General features: G+C 41.1%; 1 protein-coding gene across 2 annotated transcripts in view; it reads left to right on the top strand.

The window, feature by feature from the left end:
* Positions 1–3,107: 3,107 nt before the first annotated feature.
* Positions 3,108–21,151, top strand: part of slc23a2 (solute carrier family 23 member 2) — an 82,138-nt gene continuing 64,094 nt past the window's right edge. Inside the window, exon 1 of one of the 2 annotated variants that reach the window (XM_070437031.1) lies at positions 3,108–3,601. The gene's annotated coding sequence lies outside the window, so the exon portion shown is untranslated. The remainder of the gene's footprint in view (positions 3,602–21,151) is intronic. The other variant, XM_023978364.2, reaches the window with a different exon arrangement.

Here is a 21,151-nt window from a genome sequence, read left to right as displayed (position 1 = left end):
ACACACACACACACACACACACACACACACACACACACACACACACACACACACACACACACTACATCTAGTGCAGTATGTATAGGATTAGCTAATCCACAGATATGTACATGTGTAGAAACTACTTTACTGCTGCACTAGTCTCAACCAGCCACTGCTTCAGGACTAAAGAGAACACTAGAGAAAGAGAAGAGCGCCACTGGGAACTCTGCTACTTTAAAGATTCTCAGCATCCCAAAGAAAAATGTAAGAAGGACCAAACTGCTCAACACTGCTGATCCTATGAGCTTCTAGTACTCTGCCGCCTCATTGGACCCAAAAGACAAATTACCAATCAAATGATGGAGAGAGATGTGTGAGAGTGGAAATGGAGGAGAAAAACTCATCACGATGTTGCTGGCCTCCAGATAAGGATGCTGTAGCTATAACACACAGTGTCTTGGCACTTACACATTCTGTACACACACACACACACTATCTGTCTGCACTTACACATGTGGTACACACACACACACAATCTCCCACACTCACAAATGCTGTACAAACACACGCACGCACACACACACCCTTCCCACCCAGCAGAGGCTTGCCAGGAAAGGATATCTGTGGACACACTGACACACTTCTCTGAAGAGTGTTTGAGAGAGTTGATGTAGCGTACAGAAAGCTGGACTGATCCCAAGCAGGGGCACCGGCACCAAACACCACAGAGACACTAAAAAGAAAAGAACTGAAGCATGTTTGTCAGATGTGATGTGTGATTTGCTTGCACTAAGAATTGTTCATATTGTACAATATGCACCAGAAGAGAATGTATTGATTGTAAATGTAGATAGTCACTGTAGATCACTAAAGAAAAACTCAGTATGTATGTAGATATGTATAGACAGTAATATATAATAATAGCGTCCTAAAGCCAGGTGTCAAGCTCTCACCTGTACTCCACTATGGGTAACAGGTGTTAAAGTTAAGGCCATACAAAATCTGTGTGGATGTTTTCTTAACACTTACAGAACACTAATTGATATAATTGTAGCCTAACATGTTTAATATAAGTATTATTGTATCATTTGATCCTACAGGTATCTTGTTTAATTCCAAGTCCGTTCTGGAGTGTAGAGGTACTCCTACGGTCGGTGGGTTCTACCCCTACTGGTTGCGTCTGGTCATAGTTCTAAGTGACACAGGGAGGGTCGCTGGTTCTGCTCTGTCACCAACGGACCCGCGAGTCAGAATAAGCTTTAGATGTACAGTATGTCAGTGCCACCTTATAATATGTGTAATAATAATAAGACAGATATACTAAGATCTATATGTGTTGTAAACTAAAGCCATCCTCAGAGGAATACAGAGTATACAGCTAGGGCTTGATCCCTCTTCTTAATCCCTCATCAGAGTTTTTGCTTTGTTAATGACCCAAATGGCACCCTAATCCCTTTCAAAAGTAGTGCACTATAAAGGGAATAGGGTGCCATGGCCCTGGTCAAATGTAGTGCACTATAAAGGGAATAGGGTGCCATTTGGGACATCTATGATGTCATCATCTGAGGTATGAGCACTGGCCACTAGTGATGACATCACTATACTTACCTATCCTAAACCCTGATAAGGTATGTGTTTGTTGTTGTTGTTGTACTACATATATACATACAGTAGTGAATATGGGAACAGTGTTCCTGTGGCATAAAGTATCATTACATTTTCTCATTGAAACCAGGGACAATTCTGAGACAGCAAAACTATACCATAACTATACCATAATCCTGATATGGTAATACCACCATTTATATCTGTAACATGTTGACAGCTAAGACTGCAGAAAACACAGCCCCATACCCAGCCCCAATTCACACACCCATACCCCATCCATCATACCCCCATACTTAAGCCCTAAATATAGCCCCTATCCCAAGGCCCTATACTGTACCCAGTGGACCTGTTCTAGGAAATCACATGTTGTCTCAGAAGTAGAGTGTTTTAACAGAGGTTTTCTCCATCTCTCCCATAACAACATAGCTCATGTGACCTAGCCTAGAACAGATTAGTTATGTTCGTGTGTGTGGCATGAATGAATGAAACCGACTAGAGACCAGACCATGGAACTAAAGCATACACAGACAGCATGGCCTGGCCTAGAGCGCTCTCTCTCTTTCTCACTCACACACACACATAAAGTCATGCAGTATAGAGAAATTAAACTATTAGGAAACTGTGGTTATTGCCCCAGTCCACATTTCAACAGTAGGAGGATTGCACAATATTACAGTGCTTCTGATGTCCACAATACAATCTGGAGACATAGTTTTTTAGCAGGCCTACATTAAAGCAGTATTGTGTTTCTCCCCCCTCTTGGTCTTGTTTTGGGTGTTTCACTTTTGGTTGACCTATTTGGCCAACCTGGACCCATGTTAAGACGTAACATAGTAAACTTAAATCCGGGACACTCCAATTACTATGATATGTTACATGTCGTATGGTATGTATTAATTTGTGGAATTCCATCATCTATTTCATGATATGTTACAAATTGCAATCTGAAATGTATAGGCTACAAATTGCAAGACAGATCACTTTGGAGTCAATGTTAACATAATGTGCAATTTATCCTATTAAACACCAAAAATGTCTCATCTTAGGCAGGTCTCATGCTGAAAAAGAAAGGAAATTCTTGCCTACTTCACCCACCTATATTTTCTTTTGCAAAAAAAGAGTGTGTAGTTCCAGTAGTTAGCGACACCACTACATGGTAAAAAGATATGAACTAGTCAAAACACTACCAAGATTGTATTTTATTCAACTACCACCAAGCTACAGCAAAATGTAATTAAACTAGGCCTACTAGTTGAACTACATGTAGTTAACTAATCCCAATCACCGCTATTTGGGCAGCATGCTCATGATTGTGGCGCATGCATCCTGAAGCATGGTGCCATTGCTATTAGGGATCCTTGGGACGTCCACAGCGAATAGGTAAATTAAGTAATGTTGCTGCGATACGGCTAGAAGACCACTAGATGGCAATATAGAACGTCGCAAATATACACAGACCAAGGGAGAAAGAGGAAGACGCCATTTTTTTCATAACAATGACAGCAGAGATGAGCTTAGCGAAACGGAGAGTGCCGAGAAAGCGAGAGAGAAGGGAGGAGAGCAAGGGAGGAAAGAAGGAGGAGAATGAGTAGACTAGGTTTATAGAATCAGCGTCCCCTATGAACACACCGAATGACAGTCCGGCTTGCATCACAGGTACGAACGCCTCCGATTGGTTGAAGCACGGTTCTGAAGGAGGAGACAGAGGAAGGACTTCAAGGGCCTGAGCATGCGCTATTGTGTCTCCAGTCAAGCCCGTACATATGTAAGACGAAATCCTTCTGTAGTTATAGACATTGCTGTCTGACTTCCACTGTCGTGGTAGACTACAAGAATAGGTATTTTCTACTAAGAACTGGACCTACACACATCTAGAGCTCCGTTCGGTTTCATTTTAAGGTTATTTTCGGGTTTAGCTTTGGCTGTAYCCTTTCCAACCCTAACCTCACCGACACGGGGACTCTAACCCTGACGGGAATCGAGTCCTGTCTGTTCTCCTTCCTCAGGGCAGGTGAGTCTTTACCCGGGGAACCGGCTGTTTACTGCTCACTAGGTTATTAAACCGTATTTGCATCATTCTCGTGATTAGGTATAAGACGCGTTAGCTAGTGTGGCACAGGATTTCCCAAACTCGGTCCTGCCCCCCCCCCGGGTGCACGTTTTGGCATAGCACTACACAGCTGATTCAAATAACCAACTTATCAAGCGTTGCTTATTTGAAACAGCTGTATAGTGCTAGGGCAAAACCCAAAATGTGCCCCAGGACCGAGTTTGGGAAACCCTGGCGTAGTATACAAAGGGAGACCATACGAGAATGGACCAATAGGAAACGCGTAAGGAGCATGTCTATAGCGATGCATGCGCCTAATCAGACGGCCTCGTCATTTAATGATAAGAGATACGCAGTGGAAAAGTAGGACGACTTGCTTTCTATTTATTAGCCTAGACTCTATTTGACCTAGATAGTTTGTCTATGTATTGATATGTTGGCAATTTTTTTTTATTGATGTAGTTCTGTTCTTGAGCTGTTGTCTATTAATGTTATGTCATGTTTTGTGTGGACCCCAGGAAGAGTAACGTTAGGTGCAGCTTTCGCAACAGCTAATGGGGATCCTAATAAAATACCTATGACTTCTCTCCCTTTCCTTCATCTTATAACAAGTGTGTGAGGCAGGAGGCTCAACTGATTAAAACGCACTGTTTTGCAATGGTATACAGTGGCCTCAACAGCACCCTCTATGGGCAAAGGGATACCTAGTCAGTTGCACAACTGAATGTATTCAACTAAAATGTGTCTTCCGCATTTAACCCAACACCTCTGAATCAGAGAAGTGCAGGGGGCTGCCTTAATCGACGTCCGGGAAGCAGTTGTTGGGGTTTAACTGCCTTGCTCAAGGGCAGAATTTTTCCTCCTTGCCAGGTCTGGGATTTGAATCAGCGCTCTTAACGGCTAGGCTACCAGGCTACCTGCCGGAATGGGAGTGGTTCCCATACTGGGAAGGGAAACTTTTAAGGAACTCAGTCCGGCTTTCAATTTACTCCTGAAAGTTGTAATAGTTGAATGTACAAGGTGCAATTTCGTTAATTGGGTAGTGCATCAGCAGTTTTCCTCTTGTCATGTCAGTCATTGCAGATCTTAGAGAGCTATTTATAACTTATCAGAAATCTCCAGATCAACAAGCCCATGTCAGCAAAAACAATTTGGCTAGGTTTTTTTGCCCATTGATTTTGTTGTAATGTTTGTCATTTAAATATCACATGAACACACAAGACATGGCAAAATTTGTAGAATAGCAGGAAATTAGCTTTAAAATGGCATAACAAAAAGTATCCATCCCATGCAGTGGTGATTTTAGCATGTAAATCTTGGTGGGGCAAACTGAATATATATTTTTGATGCATGCAAGCAAAGCCACAAAACAATATATTAATTGCACTATAACGGTGACAAACGGTGCCCACAAACTGTTAAGGCCTACATCATGTGTTCCCAACAGCAGAGCTTTCTTTTCAGCACCATGGAGTGAATCCTTACCACTGCTACACCTGGCTCTCAGCGGAGCCTTGTCTGGCAGCAAAACAGTTCATTCAGCCTCATTTACTGTCTTTAAAAAAACATAGCTGATATGGCAGGTTTCTACTGACAATTAAGATGTACAAACTATGGCATAAGGGGACGACAAGCACTTAAGAGGCCATACTTAATTTGTATTAGACTAGTGATGCACCGATATGAKATTTTTGGCCGATATCTTTCCTTGCCCAAAAAAACGATACCGATAACTGATATTTAAAATTTTAGCGGCCTTTTTAAACATTCTAGTACAGTTAACTATTTAACACACACACATGGACGCAGGGGTCTAAGGCACTGCATCTCAGTGCAAGATGTGTCACTACAGTCCCTGGTTCGAATCCAGGCTGTATCACATCCAGCTGTGATTGGGAGTCCCATAGGGCTGCGCACAATTGGTCCAGCGTCGTCCGGGGTAGGCCGTCATTGTGATTAAAAATTTGTTCTTAACTAGCTTGCCTAGTTAAATAAAAGTTACAGACACACACCACACTGACCAAAAAGTTATTTTGTAATTTACGTATGTCCCCATTACCAGTAAAACATAGTCAAAACCTATTCCTTAAAACAACATTTTTTAACCAGGTAAGCTAGTTGAGAACAAGTTCTCATTTACAACCTGCGACCTGGCCAAGATAAAGCAAAGCAGTGTGACACAAACAACAACAGAGTTACACATGGAATAAACAAGCGTACAGTCAATAACACAATAGAAAAAAAGAAAGTCTATATACTGTGTGTGCAAATGGCGTGAGGAGGTAGGCAATAAATAGGCCATAGTAGCGAAGTAATTACAATTTAGCAGATTAACACTGGAGTGATAAATGAGCAGATGCTGATGTGCAAGTAGAGATACTGGTGTGCAAAATAGCAGAAAAGTAAATTAAAAACAATATGGGGATGAGGTAGGTAGATTGGGTGGGCTATTTACAGATGGACTATGTACAACTGCAGCGACCGTTTAGCTGCTCAGATAGCTGATGTTTAAAGTTAGTGAGGGAAAAATAAGTCTCCAGCTTCAGCGACTTTTGCAATTCGTTCCAGTCTCTGGCAGCAGAGAACTGGAAGGAAAGGTGGCCAAAGTAGCTGTTGGCTTTGGGGATGACCAGTGAGATATACCTGCTGGAGCGCGTGCTACAGGTGGGTGTTGTTATCGTCACCAGTGAGCTGAGATAAGGCGGAGCTTTACCTAGCATAGACTTATAGATGACCTGGAGCCAGTGGGTCTGGCGACGACGAATATGTAGCAAGGGCCAGCCGACCTAGAGCATACAGGTTGCAGTGGTGGGTAGTATAAGGGGCTTTGGTAACAAAACGGATGGCACTGTGATAGACTGCATCCAGTTTGCTGAGTAGAGTATTAGAAGCTATTTTGTAGATGACATTGCCAAAGTCGAGAATCGGTAGGATAGTCAGTTTTACTAGAGTAAGTTTGGCGGCGTGAGTGAAGGAGGCTTTGTTGCTAAATAGAAAGCCGATTCTAGATTTGATTTTGGATTGGAGATGTTTAATATGAGTCGAAGGACAGTTTGCAGTCTAGCCAGACACCTAGGTAGTTGTCCACATATTCTAGGTCAGAACCGTCCAGGGTAGTTATGCTAGTCGGGCGGGCGGGTGCCGGCAGCGAACGGTTGAAGAGCATGCATTTGGTTTTACTAGCGTTTAAGAGCAGTTGGAGGCCACGGAAGGAATGTTGTATGGCATTGAAGCTCGTTTGGAGGTTTGTTAACACAGTGTCCAAAGAAGGGCCAGATGTATACAGAATGGTGTCGTCTGCGTAGAGGTGGATCAGGGAATTACCCGCAGCAAGAGCGACATCATTGATATATACAGAGAAAAGAGTCAGCCCGAGAATTGAACCCTGTGGTACCCCATAGACTGCCAGAGGCTCAGACCAAAACAAGCCATACAGATACCCGCCATGTTGTGGAGTCAACAGACGTCAGAAATAGCATTATAAATATTCACTTACCTTTCATGATCTTCATCGGAATGCACTCCCAGGAATCCCAGTTCCACAATACATTTTTTGTTTTGTTCGATAAAGTCCACCATTTATGTCCAAATACCTCCTTTTTGTTCGCGTCTAGTTCACAAATCCAAATTCACACGGCGCAGGCACTTAGTTCAGACGACAGTACCATTACAGTTCGTAGAAACATGTCAAACGATGTATAGAATCAGTCTTTAGGATGTTTATCATAAATCTTCAATAATATTCCAACCGGACAATTCCTTTTGTCTTTAGAAAGGAAAAGGAACGCAGCTAACTCTCACGGTCACACGCCTGACTGAGCTCATGGCATTCTGCCAGACACCTGACTCAAACAGCTCTTATTCACTCCCCCTTCACAATAGAAGCCTGAAACAAGATTCTAAAGACTGTTGACATCTAGTGGAAGCCTTAGGAAGTGCCATCGGACCAAATTTTACACTGTATATTGGATAGGCAAAGACTTGAATACCTACAAACCTCAATGTCCCACTTCCTGGTTTGATTTTTTTTCTCGGGTTTTTGCCTGTCATATGAGTTCTGTTATATTCACAGACATCATTCAAAAAGTTTTAGAAACTTCAGAGTGTTTTCTATCRAATACTAATAATAATATGCATATATTAGTAACTGGGACTGAGGAGCAGGCCATTTACTCTATGACATAAGTAATGGACATTATCGAACAAAACAACGATTTATTGTGGAACTAGGATTCCTGGGAGTGKATTCTGATGAAGGTCATCAAAGGTAAGGGAATATTTATGATGTAATTTCGTATTTCTGTTGACTCCAACATGGCGGAGAAATGTTGTTATTTTTGAGCGCCGTCTCAGATTATTGCATGGTCCAATTTGTAAGTCGCTCTGGATAAGAGCGTCTGCTAAATGACGTAAATGTAAATGTGTGCTTTTTACGTAAAGTTTTTTTGAAATCTGACACAGCGGTTGCATTAAGAACAAGTGTATKTTTAATTCTATGTAAAACATTTATCTTTCATCAAAGTTTATGATGAGTATTTCTGTTATTTGACATGGCTCTCTGCAATTTCTCCGGATATTTTGGAGGCATTTCTGAACATGGCGCCACTGTAAACCGAGATTTGTGGATATAAATATGCACATTATCGAACAAAACATAAATGTATTGTGTAACATGATGTCCTATGAGTGTCATCTGATGAAGATCATCAAAGGTTAGTGATTAATTTTATCTCTTTCGGCTTTTTGTGACTACTATCTTTTGCTGGGAAAATGGCTGTGTTTTTCTGTGGCTATGTACTGAGCTAACATAATCGTTTGGTGTGCTTTCGCTGTAAATCCGTTTTGAAATCAGACATGTTGGCTGGATTCACAACATGTGTAGCTTTAATTTGGTGTCTTTCATGTGTGATTTCATGAAAGATTGATTTTTATAGTAATATATTTGAATTTGGCGCGCTACATTTTTTTCTGGCTTTTGGCCAAGTGGGACGCTACCGTCCCACATATCCCAGAGAAGTTAATGTTGAATTTGCAATTTCCAACTTGTTGTGTAATGTTTATGACCGATGAGCACCGATACGTTTTATCTTCAAATGACAAGGATGGAAAAGGATTTGCCAGTAGATTGCCGACTTAATGCGTGATGATGACTGCTTGTCTAGTTTGCTAGCTAAGATTTTGAAAGTAAGATGTTGACATGATCAGTCCAATCAAAGCTACGATAGATATAACGTGATTTGATGTCATTTTATCTGTGGCCATGACCTTGAGCCTTCTTGGATGGGCACTTCTAATGTAAGTCTATGGCAGCTTGAATTTTCGAGCGCTACTCATAGATTTTGCGGTGACTTAGTCCCCATGAGTGACAGAACATTGAGCCAATCACAGTGCAACTAGAGAACATTACCAACCCCTACGCTCCGTATTTTCTACTGTCTGCCCCACCACCACAGAAAGCAGGCTGAGCTAGGCTGAACACCTGCACTTTGGAGCTGCCTTACTCAAGAAAACAGAAAAGAGACCATGTTTGTATGCGGCTTTTTTATATTGTTTGCAAACTGATTTGTGACACGTATTAAGGCCAAAATAACATGCAAAACTGCCCTGAATGACGCATTGCCACTGATCCATGGCAAAATGTATAGAATTGCAGGAAAAAAGTTTTAAACCTGCAAAATGTTCTCTCTGCCAACAAAAGGGTTAAGAACAGTTTGTCACGAACAGTGCTTGTGCCCATAGAAATAAACGTGGCATGCGCAGGGTGTTCCCCGATATTAGAAGGGTGGCCTGTGTGAAAGTTTGGGAACCCCTGCTCTAGGGTAGCACCATGGTGTAACCAGAGGACAGCTATTTTCCATCCTCTGGGTAAATTGACTTCAGTACAAAACCTAGGAGGCCCATGGTGGTTCTCACCCCCTTCCATAGACTTACACAGTAGTTATCATGACTTCCGGAGGACGTCCTCCAACCTATCAGATCTCGAATCAGTCACTGGTTGTATTTGATTTAACACTTTATTAAAAATTATGGATTTCAGGGCTTGAACTTAACGCTTGTCCTCTTGTCTGGGATAAGTACAAAAATAAATAATAATATTTTTTTTATTAAATAGTCGGACAAGAATAATATAGATTTAAATTGTCCGAATGGACAAGTAAAGAAAGTCACACACAAATCATTAAACAATTATTCAGATCAGAATTGGATAATATTAAAATCTATTCATGTGAACCAAAAAAGCCTACATGTCAAAGTGTAGGTGATATGCATGTTGGCTAGTTTTATGTCCAAACCAATGCTGAGCGACTTAATTACATAACTACAGGCTAAACGCCAGTCATGTTTGACAAATGTAATGAAGGATAGTTAATGTTAACATCTAAATGCTTGATTTTTTTGTTGTCAACATACAGGTCGACTCGAGGCACGGTTCGTTCAGATCAAATTTACACAAGAACAGAAAGTGTAGGACCATGCCTGTTGCGCACCGCACATTACACACCTTCAGTCTGAGCAGAGTCCGTCAGCATTTTGTAACTATTTAACCATAAATGGAATTGTTTATAACCTAGACATTTGTCATTTTATGAAGCATGTCTTACCTTGTGTCAAAGTAGCCTAGCTGAAATACGACCATAAAAATGTTGAGGGAATTATTTTATAAACACTTAATATGCCATTGAAACCAGAATTTTTATTTTATGGACTATAAAAGCCAAAGGCATAATCCTAGTTATATTAGTTAAATATCCCATGCGTCTGTAGATCTCCCTCTTTCTTAATTTCTAAGAGATATTGTAATCTGTCATATGAAACCGCTCGCTTGTGCGGTGTTCTTTTGAGAACTGTGTTTTCCCACTAATTGCATTTTGGAACATATGCGCATTGTTGAGCTTATAATACGAAGTAATAGACTGCTGCGCCACTTGAGGCCCAAGACACTGCGTCGCTGTGCTAGAGGCGCCACTACAGACCTGGGTTCGATCCCAGGCAGTATCACAACCGGACTTGATCGGGAGTCCCATAGGGCGGTGCACTATTGGCCCAGTGTGTCCGGGTTAGGGGAGGTTTGGCCGGGGTGGGGGGGGGGGGGCTTTACTTGGCTCATCGCGCTCTATCTGAATGGTGTTTCCTCCGACACATTGGTGCGGCTGGCATCCGGGTTAAGTGGGTGGCTGTTTAAGAAGCGCTGTTTGGTGGGTCATGTTTCTGAGGATGCATGACTCAACCTTTGCCGCCCGTTGGGGAGTTGCAGCGATGAGACAAGATCGTAAAGGGGGTTAAAATACAACAATTAAAATGAATTAATACAACTTTATTGATATTTTTAAGCAAAATGGTCTTTTGATCTTTTGCATCAGCCTCATTTTTGATTTAAAAAATATATTTTTAATTTATGTGCAGTGGTTATATGAATTTTGGATCTGTCATCCCAGAGTCTGTTTTGAACCGTAAATATATATWTTTTTTATTGTCCCGGGGATGACTGGATGCCCCCTTTTATTTTGAGCCCAGGAGAGAATTATTTTATAAAGGCATATAAAGTATTTATTTGGTTGTAATTGTAATGTTGGAGTATTTTATTGGCCACCAAGGCTGCGTTTACACAGGCAGCCGAATTCTAATATTTATTTCACTAATTCGTCTTTTGACCAATCAGATGTGAAAAGATCTGATGTGATTGTACAAAATACCAATTACTGGGAAAAATATTTGAATTGGGCTGCCTGTGTAAACGCAAACCAAGGGTGGCCAACCATTAACTGGCTACCCAGACTCCAATTGACTTGGCTTTTGGACAAGTAAAATATCTGTCCTACGTGGCACAAAAAAAAGTTTGTCAAGCCCTGGATTTCAGCAAACAAAGGCAGGCAACAACAGAGGACAAACATGGTAAGGGTTTAAGATGTTTTATTTTTTTGTATCGAGACACAGTGACTTGAAGGAATTTGAGGTTCATAAAAAAAAAGCTCTAGTCTGCGCTGCTTGACTATAAGCAGGTAGGACTATTAATCTATCCATCAGTCACGATATAGGGATCGCATCTGATCTTAAGGACAAGCTTATTACTCCCTGTATGGTTGTCCTGGAAACATTGCTTGAAGGAGCAGGTTTGTATGTGTGCATGTGCCTGTCTACACAATGACAGGATGCAGCAAAACCCTTGGTTTGTAGGCTAGGCTACACAAATTAGGCTATGTGATTTATCTAGCCTTCATTACTTTCATAATTCACACTCTGGTTGTTTTTTTACAGAGAAGCGTGAATATCAGCGATCATGTACCAAGTCGTGTTTTGTGCGTTATCTACAGAGCATTGAGAAAGTATTCAGACCCCTTCCCTTTCCCACTTTTTTTTTTTTAGGTGACAGCCTTATTCTAAAGTGGATTAAATACATTTTGTCCTCATCACCCTACACACAATACCTCATAATGATAAAGCAAAAACAGGTTTTTAGAAATCTATGCAAATGTTTAAAAAAAATAAAGTATTCGGACCCTTTGCTATGAGACTCAATTGAGCTCAGGTGCATCCTGTTTCCATTGATCATCCTTGGGATGTTTCTACAACTTGATTGGAGTCCACCTGTGGTAAATTCAATTGATTTGGAAAGGCACACACCTGTATACTAGAGGTCGACCGATTAATCGGCATGGCCGATTTCAAGTTTTCATAACAATCGGTAATCGGCCTTTTTAAATGCAGATTATGGCCGATTTACATAGCAATCCACGAGGAAACTGCGTGGCAGGCTGACCACCTGTTATACGAGTGCAGCGTCAAAAGGAGCCACGGTAAGTTGCTAGCTAGCATTAAACTTATCTTATAAAAAAAACAATCAATCTTCACATAATCACTAGTTAACTACACATGGTTGATGATATTACTAGGTTAACTTCTAATTGGTCCCAATCCCGGATCCGGGAGCACCCCCCACAGTAAAAAAGCTGACTAGCATAGCCTAGCATAGCGTCACAAGTAAATACTAGCATCTAAATATCATTAAATCACAAGTCCAAGACACCAGATGAAAGATACACATCTTGTGAATCCAGCCATCATTTCTGATTTAAAAAAAAAATGTTTTACAGGGAAGACACAATATGTAAATCTATTAGCTAACCACGATAGCAAAAGACACAACTTTTTTTTCTCCACCATTTTTTTCCTGCATAGGTAGCTATCACAATTTCGACCAAATAAAGATATATATATATCGTGGTCCCGTGTGGCTCAGTTGGTAGAGCATGGCGCTTGCAACGCCAGGGTTGTGGGTTCATTCCCCACGGGGGGACCAGGATGAATATGTATGAACTTTCCAATTTGTAAGTCGCTCTGGATAAGAGCGTCTGCTAAATGACTTAAATGTAAATATATAGCCACTAACCAAGAAACAACTTCATCAGATGACAGTCTGATAACATATTTATTGTATAGCATGTTTTTTTAGAAAAATGTGCATATTTCAGGTATAAATCACAGTTCTACATTGCAGCTGCAATCTGAAATAGTGCCGAAGCAGCCAGAATAATTACAGAGACCAACGTCAAATACCGAAATACTCATCATAAAACATTTCTGAAAAATACACAGCGTACAGCAAATGAAAGACCAACATCTTGTGAATCCAGCCAATATTTCAGATTTTAAGTGTTTTACAGCGAAAACACAATATAGCATTATATTAGCTTACCACAATAGCCGGAAACACAAGCCGTTTACCAGTAGCAAAGGTTAGCGATCGTAACAATCCAGCAAAAGATATATAATTTTTGACTAACCTTGATATACTTCATCAGATGACAGTCCTGTAACATCATATTACACAATGCATATAGGTTTTGTTRGAAAATGTGCATATTTAGCAGCACAAATCGTGGTTATACAATGTGATTAGTAGCAACATTTCAGGCAATCTGGCCGGCGCCATCTTGGAGAGGCACCTAATCTAATCGTAAACTTGACTAAAAAATACAGGTTGGACAGCAAATGAAAGACACATTAGTTCTTAATGCAACCGCTGTGTTAGATTTTTAAAATTAACGTTACTCCACATTCAGCGTGCGTTACAGCGAGACCATACCTAAATCAATGGCGAACTAATAATTTTACATCTTTCCACAGATATACGAATTAACATCATAAATAGCTCTTACTTTTGGATGATCTTCCATCAGAATCTTGGGCAAGTGGTCCTTTGTCCAGAACAATCGTCTTTTGGTTGAAAGATGTCCTCTACTCCTGTAGAAATTAGCTGCTAACGCCGATGTACCGGAGAGGTGCCCAACTCGTGAGAACGCCTGACAAAGAAACTCCAGAAAATCGCTATAAACTGCTATAAGTCAGTTTAAATTAACTACCTTAAGAAGTTTTTAAGACAAAAAACGAATTAAATCAGAGCCGAAGATAAAGAACTGCTAAACCGAAAGCTTTTGAAGACGCCATACCGGTTTCCCTCCTGCGTCAGGCGCCTCGTCGAAAAGGTCGGTACTTCCGTTCCAAGAGGTTTTATACTCCCCCAGATGGTGCTATCCGCTCCATTCAAAGTCTCACCGCTTACTGACAGCTAGGGGAAGGCGTATGCAGTGCATGTAGCCCCATAGCTTATAAGGGAATTTATAAACCGACCCTGGAACAGAGACCTCAATTTCAGAAATCTCACTTCTTGACAGGAAGTGAGCTGCAGAATGAGTTCTGTTTCACTCAGAGAAATAATTCAAACGGTTTTAGAAACTAGAGTGTTTTCTATCCAATAGTAATAATAATATGGATATTGTACGAGCAAGAATTGAGTACGAGGCAGTTTAATCTGGGAACGAAAAATCTTCAAAGTGTAAACAGCACCCCCTATTGAGAAAAGGTTAACTAGCTTGTCCTGCTTTGCATATAATCAATGCGGCGCCTGTTAATTTATAATCGAATCACAGCCTACTTCAACTTTGCCAAACGGGTGGTGATTTAATAAAAGCGCATTCACGAAAAAAGCGCATTCGTTGCACAAATGTACCTAACCATAAACATCAATGCCTTTCTTAAAATCAATACACGGAAGTATATATTTTTTTAACCTGCATATTTAGTTAACATTGCCTGCTAACATGCATTTATTTATTTTAACTAGGGAAATTGTGTCACTTCTCTTGCGTTCAGAGTCAAGGTATATGCAACAGTTTGGGCCGCCTGGCTCGTAGCGAACTGTGTTTCTTCCTAACAAAGACCGTAATTAATTTGCCAGAATTTTACATAATTATGACATAACATTGAAGGTTGTGCAATGTAACAGCGATATTTAAACTTAGGGTTGCCACCCATTCGACAAAATATGGTATGGTTCCGTATTTCACTGAAAGAATAAACGTTTTGTTTTCGAAATGATAGTTTCTGGATTTGACCATATTAATGACCTGAGGCTTGTATTTCTTTGTTTATTATAATTAAGTCTATAATTTGATAGAGTAGTCTGACTGAGTGGTGGTAGGCAGCAGCAGGCTTGTAAGCATTCATTCAAACAGCATAAAGTGCGTTTGCGAGCAGCTCTTAGCAATGCTTGAAGCACAGCGCTGTTTATGACTTCAAGCCTATCAACTCCCGAGATTAGGCTGGCAATACTAAAGTGCCTATAAGAACATCCAATAGTTAAAGGTATATGAAATACAAAAGGTATATGAAATACAAATGGTATAGAGAGAAATAGTTGACGTGTCATAATTCCTATAACTACAACCTAAAACTTCTCAACTGGGAATATTGAACCACCAGCTTTCATATGTTCTGAGCAAGGAACTTAAACGTTAGCTTTTTAACATGGCACATATTGTACTTTTACTTTCATCTCCAACACTGTTTTTGCATTATTTAAACCAAATTGAACATGTTTATTTATTTGAGACTAAATAGATTTTATGTATTACATTAAGTTAAAATAAGGGTTAATTGTTCATTCAGTTGTTGTAGCTGTCATTATTGCAACAACAAAAAAAAAAAATATATATATATATATATATTAGTGCTGTGAAAAAGTATTTGCCCCCTTCCTGATTTCTTTTTTTTTCTCACATTTGTCACACTTAAGTGTTTCAGATCGTCAAACAAATGTAAATATTACACAAAGATAACCCTAGTAAACACAAAATGCTGTTTAAGTGATTTTATTAAGGGAAAAAAGCTATCCGAACCTTCATGGCCCTATGTGAAAAGGTAATTGCCCCCTAAACCTAATAACTGGTTGTGCCAGCAGCCTCCGCAGCAACAACTGCAATCAAGCGTTTGCGATAACTGGCAATGAGTCTTTCACATCGCTGTGGAATTTTGGCCCACTCTTTGCAGAATTGTTTTAATTCAGCCACATTGGAGGGTTTTCGAGCATGAACCACCTTTTTTAAGGTCAAGATGCTTTTTGRCAAAAGTGAGACGAGCCTTTGTTATTTTTGGTCAGCAGTGGTTTTCTCCTTGGAACTCTGCCATGGATGCCATTTTTGCCCAGTCTCTTTCTTATGGTTGAGTCATGAACACTGACCTTAACTGAGGCAAGTGAGGCCTGCAGTTCTTTAGATGTTGTTGTGGGTTCTTTTGTGACCTCTTGGATGAGTCGTCGCTGCGCTCTTGGGGTAATTTTGGTAGGCCGGCCACTCCTGGGAAGGTTCACCGCTGTTCCATATTTTCTCCATTTGTGGATAATAGCTCTCACCGTGGTTCGCTGGAGTCCCAAAGCTTTAGAAATGGCTCTGTAACCCTTTCCAGACCGATATATGTCAATTACTTTGTTTCTCATCTGTTCCTGAATTGTTTTTGCATGATGTCTTGCTTTTTGAGATTTTTTGGGCCTACTTCACTTTGTCAGACAGGTTCTTTTTAAGTGATTTCTTGATTCAACAGGTCTGGCAGTAATCAAGCCTGGGTGTGGCTAGTGAAATTGAACTCAGCTTTCCAAAAAATGTGATTAACCACAGTAAATTCACGATTTACCAGGGGGGGGGGGTATAATTACTTTGTCACATAGGGCCATGAAGGTTCGGATAGCTTTTTCCCCTTAATAAATCAAATAAAAATCACATAACTGCATTTTGTGTTTACTTTGGTTATCTTTGTGTAATATTAAAATTTGTTTGATCTGAAACATTTAAATGTGCAAGGAATCAGGAAGGGGGCAAATACTTTTCACAGCACTGTATAAATAAAAAATGGTACTCCAATAATCGGTATCGGCGTTTGAAATTTCATCGGTCGACCTTTAGTCTATACAAAGTCCCACAGTTGACAGTGCATGTCATAGCAAAAACCAAGCCATGAGGTCGAAGGAATTGTCTGTAGAGCTCCGAGACAGGATTGTACAGCATTGAAGGTCACCAAGAACAGTGACCTCCATCATTCTTAAATGGAAGAAGTTTAGAATCCCCAAGACTCTTCCTAGAGCTGGCTGCCCGGCCAAACTGAGCAAGGGAAGAAGGGAGGTGACCAGGAATCCGATGGTCACTCTGACCGAGTTCCAGAGTTCCTCTGTGGAGATGGGAGAACCTTCCAGAAGGACAACCATCTCTGCAGCACTCTACCAATCAAGCCTTTATCATAGAGTGGCCAGATGGAAGCCACTCCTCAGTAAAAGGCACATGACAGCCKGCTTGGAGTTTGCCAAAAGGCACCTAAAGGACTCTCGGACTATGAGAAACAAGATTCTCTGGTCTYATGAAACCAAGATTGAACTCTTTGGCCTGAATGCCAAGCGTCACATATGGATGAAACCTGACACCATCCCTACGGTGAAGAATGGTGGTAGTAGCATCATGCTGAGGATGTTTTTCAGCTGCAGGGACTGGGAGACTAGTCAGGATCGAGGGAAAGATGAATGGAGTAAAGTACAGAGATCCTTGATGAAAACCTGCTCAGAGCACTCTGGACCTCAGACTGGYGCGAAGGTTCACCTTCCAACAGGACAACGACCCTAAGAACACAGCCAAGACAATGAAGGAGTGACTTCGGGACAAGTCTCTGAATGTCCTTGAATGGATCAGCCAGAGCCTGGATTTGAACCCAATTGAACATCTCTTGAGAGACCTGAAAATAGCTGTGCAGCGACGCTCCCCATCCAACCTGACAGAACTTGAGAGGATCTGCAGAGAAGAATGGAAGAAACTCCCCAAATACAGGTGTGCCTAGCTTGTAGTGTCATGCCCAAGAAGACTTGAGGCTGTAATCGCTGCCAAAGGTGCTTCAACAAAGTACTGAGTAAAGGGTCTGAATTCTTATGTAAATGTGATGTTTTTTTATTATTTTTTATACATTTGCAAACATTTCATAACCTGTTTTTGCTTCGTCGTTATGGGGTATTGTGTGTAGATTAAGGGGGAAAACAATTTTAATCCATTATAGAAAAAGTCTGTAACGTAACAAAATGTGGAAAAAGTCAAGGGGTCTGAATACTTTCCGAATGCACTGTAAATCATATTCTTGAACAAAATTGATAACGTAATAACTTAAATTTGCCACACAATCTGTTTCATAGGGACTAGGCCAGTGTTCCCAAACTGGTGGCCCGCAGGGGGGATTTTTTTATATATATGTGTGTATGTATTTTTTTTGTTGGACATGAAAGACTGTAAAAACACCAGCAAATCATGACTTTAATTTTAGAAAGCTTTCCCAAAGTTGTCCCATGTATAATAGAGATTCGGGATCATATACAAATGTAGAAAAGATGGTTTTAGTCAGATATTATATCTTGCTGTCAATTTGCAGTCCACAAACTATTTGTAATTATGTTCCAACCCCCTGACCATCCGCTCAAAAAACAATCGTCCCACGGTTGAATCTAGTTCATGGTCCCTGGATTAGGCTAAATTGAGCCTACTGTTTTTAAATAATATTACTATGTTGAGTGTGAGAGCTGGTCCATCCGGTGGACCTAGGCTGAAGTGGGTCTCAGACTCGGATTGTGGTGTGTTTGACCACCTTAGGTAGCATGTAACTGAGACTACCCTGCTGTGCTAGGTCACACTGTGTCTGTGTGTACCTCCGAGAGAGTGTGGAGGTATAACCTAATAACTTTGTGGGTGCTTATATTTGTCCTGTTGCACACAAGTGTGTAATGGAGGTGTTTCTTGCATATCCCAACTTCCCCTGAGACACCCGCAGGGAGTGGGGTCACCATTGTACAGTGCCCCTGGAGCAATTAGGGTTAAGTGCCTTGCTCAAGGGCACAGTGACACAAAAAATCTTCACCTTTTCGGTTACGGTATTTGAAACGATGACCGTTCTAACCTCGAGGCTACCTGCCACTTCTGTGGCTCAGAGTGCAATCATAGAAAAGCCATAATAAGCTTACGTGCATGTTTCGTTTATCTCTGACATTTTTATGGTTTGAGTGCAAGATCTTATTGAACTCTACCATTTTTCTGAATGACATTCCAGCGTGGGGTGCTTCTACGTAAGTAAGCAGGCTTCAATGCGTTCAAATCTTCAGCATGCTTTAGAAACAGAATATAACTTTAGAAATGAATGAACCAGACGTTTCAGCTGAATATATTTTTAATCTCTAGGTCTATTGCCAAAATTGATAATGTTAGCAACAACTAACTGGAATTCGTAAGAAAATTGTGTGATGTACACATGCACTATGAAGAAAATTGTGTGATGTGCACATGCACTATGAAGAAAATAGTGTGATGTACACATGCACTATGAAGAAAATTGTGTACTGGACACGGTAACATGGACTTTTTCATGTGCCTGTCACGAATTTCGAATAAGTCCTTTATCTATTTCACAATAAACTGTGATAGTGTGTTGCGTGAACAGCAGGATATCTGACAAATTGGGCCTTTTTTTGCCAGAATGACACTGTCAAGGACACTGCCTGTAATCAGATCAAGTTTTATTGTTCACATGCAGATATTGTTGCGAAATGCTTATGCTTCTCGATCCGACAGTGCAGCAGTATCTAACAGGTAATATCTAAAAATTCCCCAACAAAACCTAATATCTAACAAATTCCACAGCAAAACCTAATACACACAATCTAGTAAAGGGATGAGAATGTATAAGAATAAAATATATGGGTGAGCAGTGACAGAGCGGCTAAGACGCAATAGATAGTGAAGGATACAGTGTATATACGTGAGAACTCATGCGAGATATGTAAACATTATTAAAGTGACTAGTATTTAATTTATTAAAGTGGCCAATGATATCGAGTCTGTAGGTAGGCAGCCGCCTCTCTGTGCTAGTGGTGGCTGTTTAACAATCTGATGGCCTTGGGATTGAAAAACAGCTTCTATCTCTCTGTCCCAGCTTTGATGCACCTGTACTGACATCGCCTTCTGGATGGAAGCTGGGTGAACAGGTAGTGGATCAGGTGGTTATTGTCCTTGATGATCTTTTTTGCCTTCCTGTGACATCTGGTGTTGTAGGTGTCCTGGAGGGCAGGTAATTTTCCCCCGGTGATGTGTTGTGCAGACCGCACCACCCTCTGGAGAGCCCTGCGGTTGTGGGCGGTGCAGTTGCCATACCAGGCGGTGATGCAGCCAGACAGGATGCTCTCAATTGTCCATCTGTAAAAGTTGGTGAGGGTTTTCAGTGACAAACCAATTTTTTTTTCAGCCTGCTGAGGTTGAAGAGACGCTGTTGCGCCTTCTTCACACTGTCTGTGTGCGGGAACATTTCAGTTTGTCGGTGATATGTACACCAAGGAACTTAACCTTCTCCACTGCTGTCCCGTCGATGTGGGTAGGGGGGGTGCTCCCTTTGCTGTTTCCTGAAGTCCACGATTATCTCTTTTTTTGTTTTGCTGACACCACACACCGAGGGCCCTCACCTCCTTCCTGTAGGCTTTGTCGTTGTTGGTAATCAAGCCTATCACTGTAGTGTCATCTGCAAACTTGATGATTGAGTTGGAGGCATGCATGGTCACACAATCATGGGTGAACAGGGAGTACAGGAGAGGGCTGCGAACGCACCCTTGTGGGGCCCCAGTGTTGATGATCAGCGGAGTGGAGATGTTTCCTACCTTCACCACCTGGGTTGTGGCCCGTCAGGAAGTCCAGGACCCAGTTGCACAGGGTGGGGTCGAGACCTAGGTTCTCAAGCTTAATGATGAGTTTGGAGGGTACTATGGTGTTGAATGCTAAGCTGTAGTCAATGAACAGCATTCTTACATAGGTATTCCTCTTGTCCAGATGTGTTAGTGCAGTGGGATTGCGATTGCGTTCATATCGTCATTTCCATATTTTATTTTTTTATTTGACCTTTATTTAACTAGGCATGTCAGTTAAGAACAAATTCTTATTTCAATGATGGCCTAGGAACAGTGGGTTAACTGCCTTGTTCAGGGGCAGATRAACAGATTTTACCTCATCAGCTCGGGGATTCGATCTTGCAACCTTTCGGTTACTGGCCCAACGCTCTAACCACAAGGCTACCTGCCGCCCAAGAAGGACCCATGAGCACCAACAGTTCATAGGAACATGTCAAATGAAAGCTACAAGTCTATTTTTATTGTTGTTGAAATTAAGGCATATA

The sequence above is a fragment of the Salvelinus sp. IW2-2015 genome, linkage group LG33 (genome assembly GCF_002910315.2).
Source record: "Salvelinus sp. IW2-2015 linkage group LG33, ASM291031v2, whole genome shotgun sequence".
Classification (NCBI taxonomy): Eukaryota; Metazoa; Chordata; class Actinopteri; order Salmoniformes; family Salmonidae; genus Salvelinus; species Salvelinus sp. IW2-2015.
The sequence above is the reverse complement of the archived record's forward strand: the minus strand, read 5'-3'. Positions and strand labels throughout refer to the sequence as shown.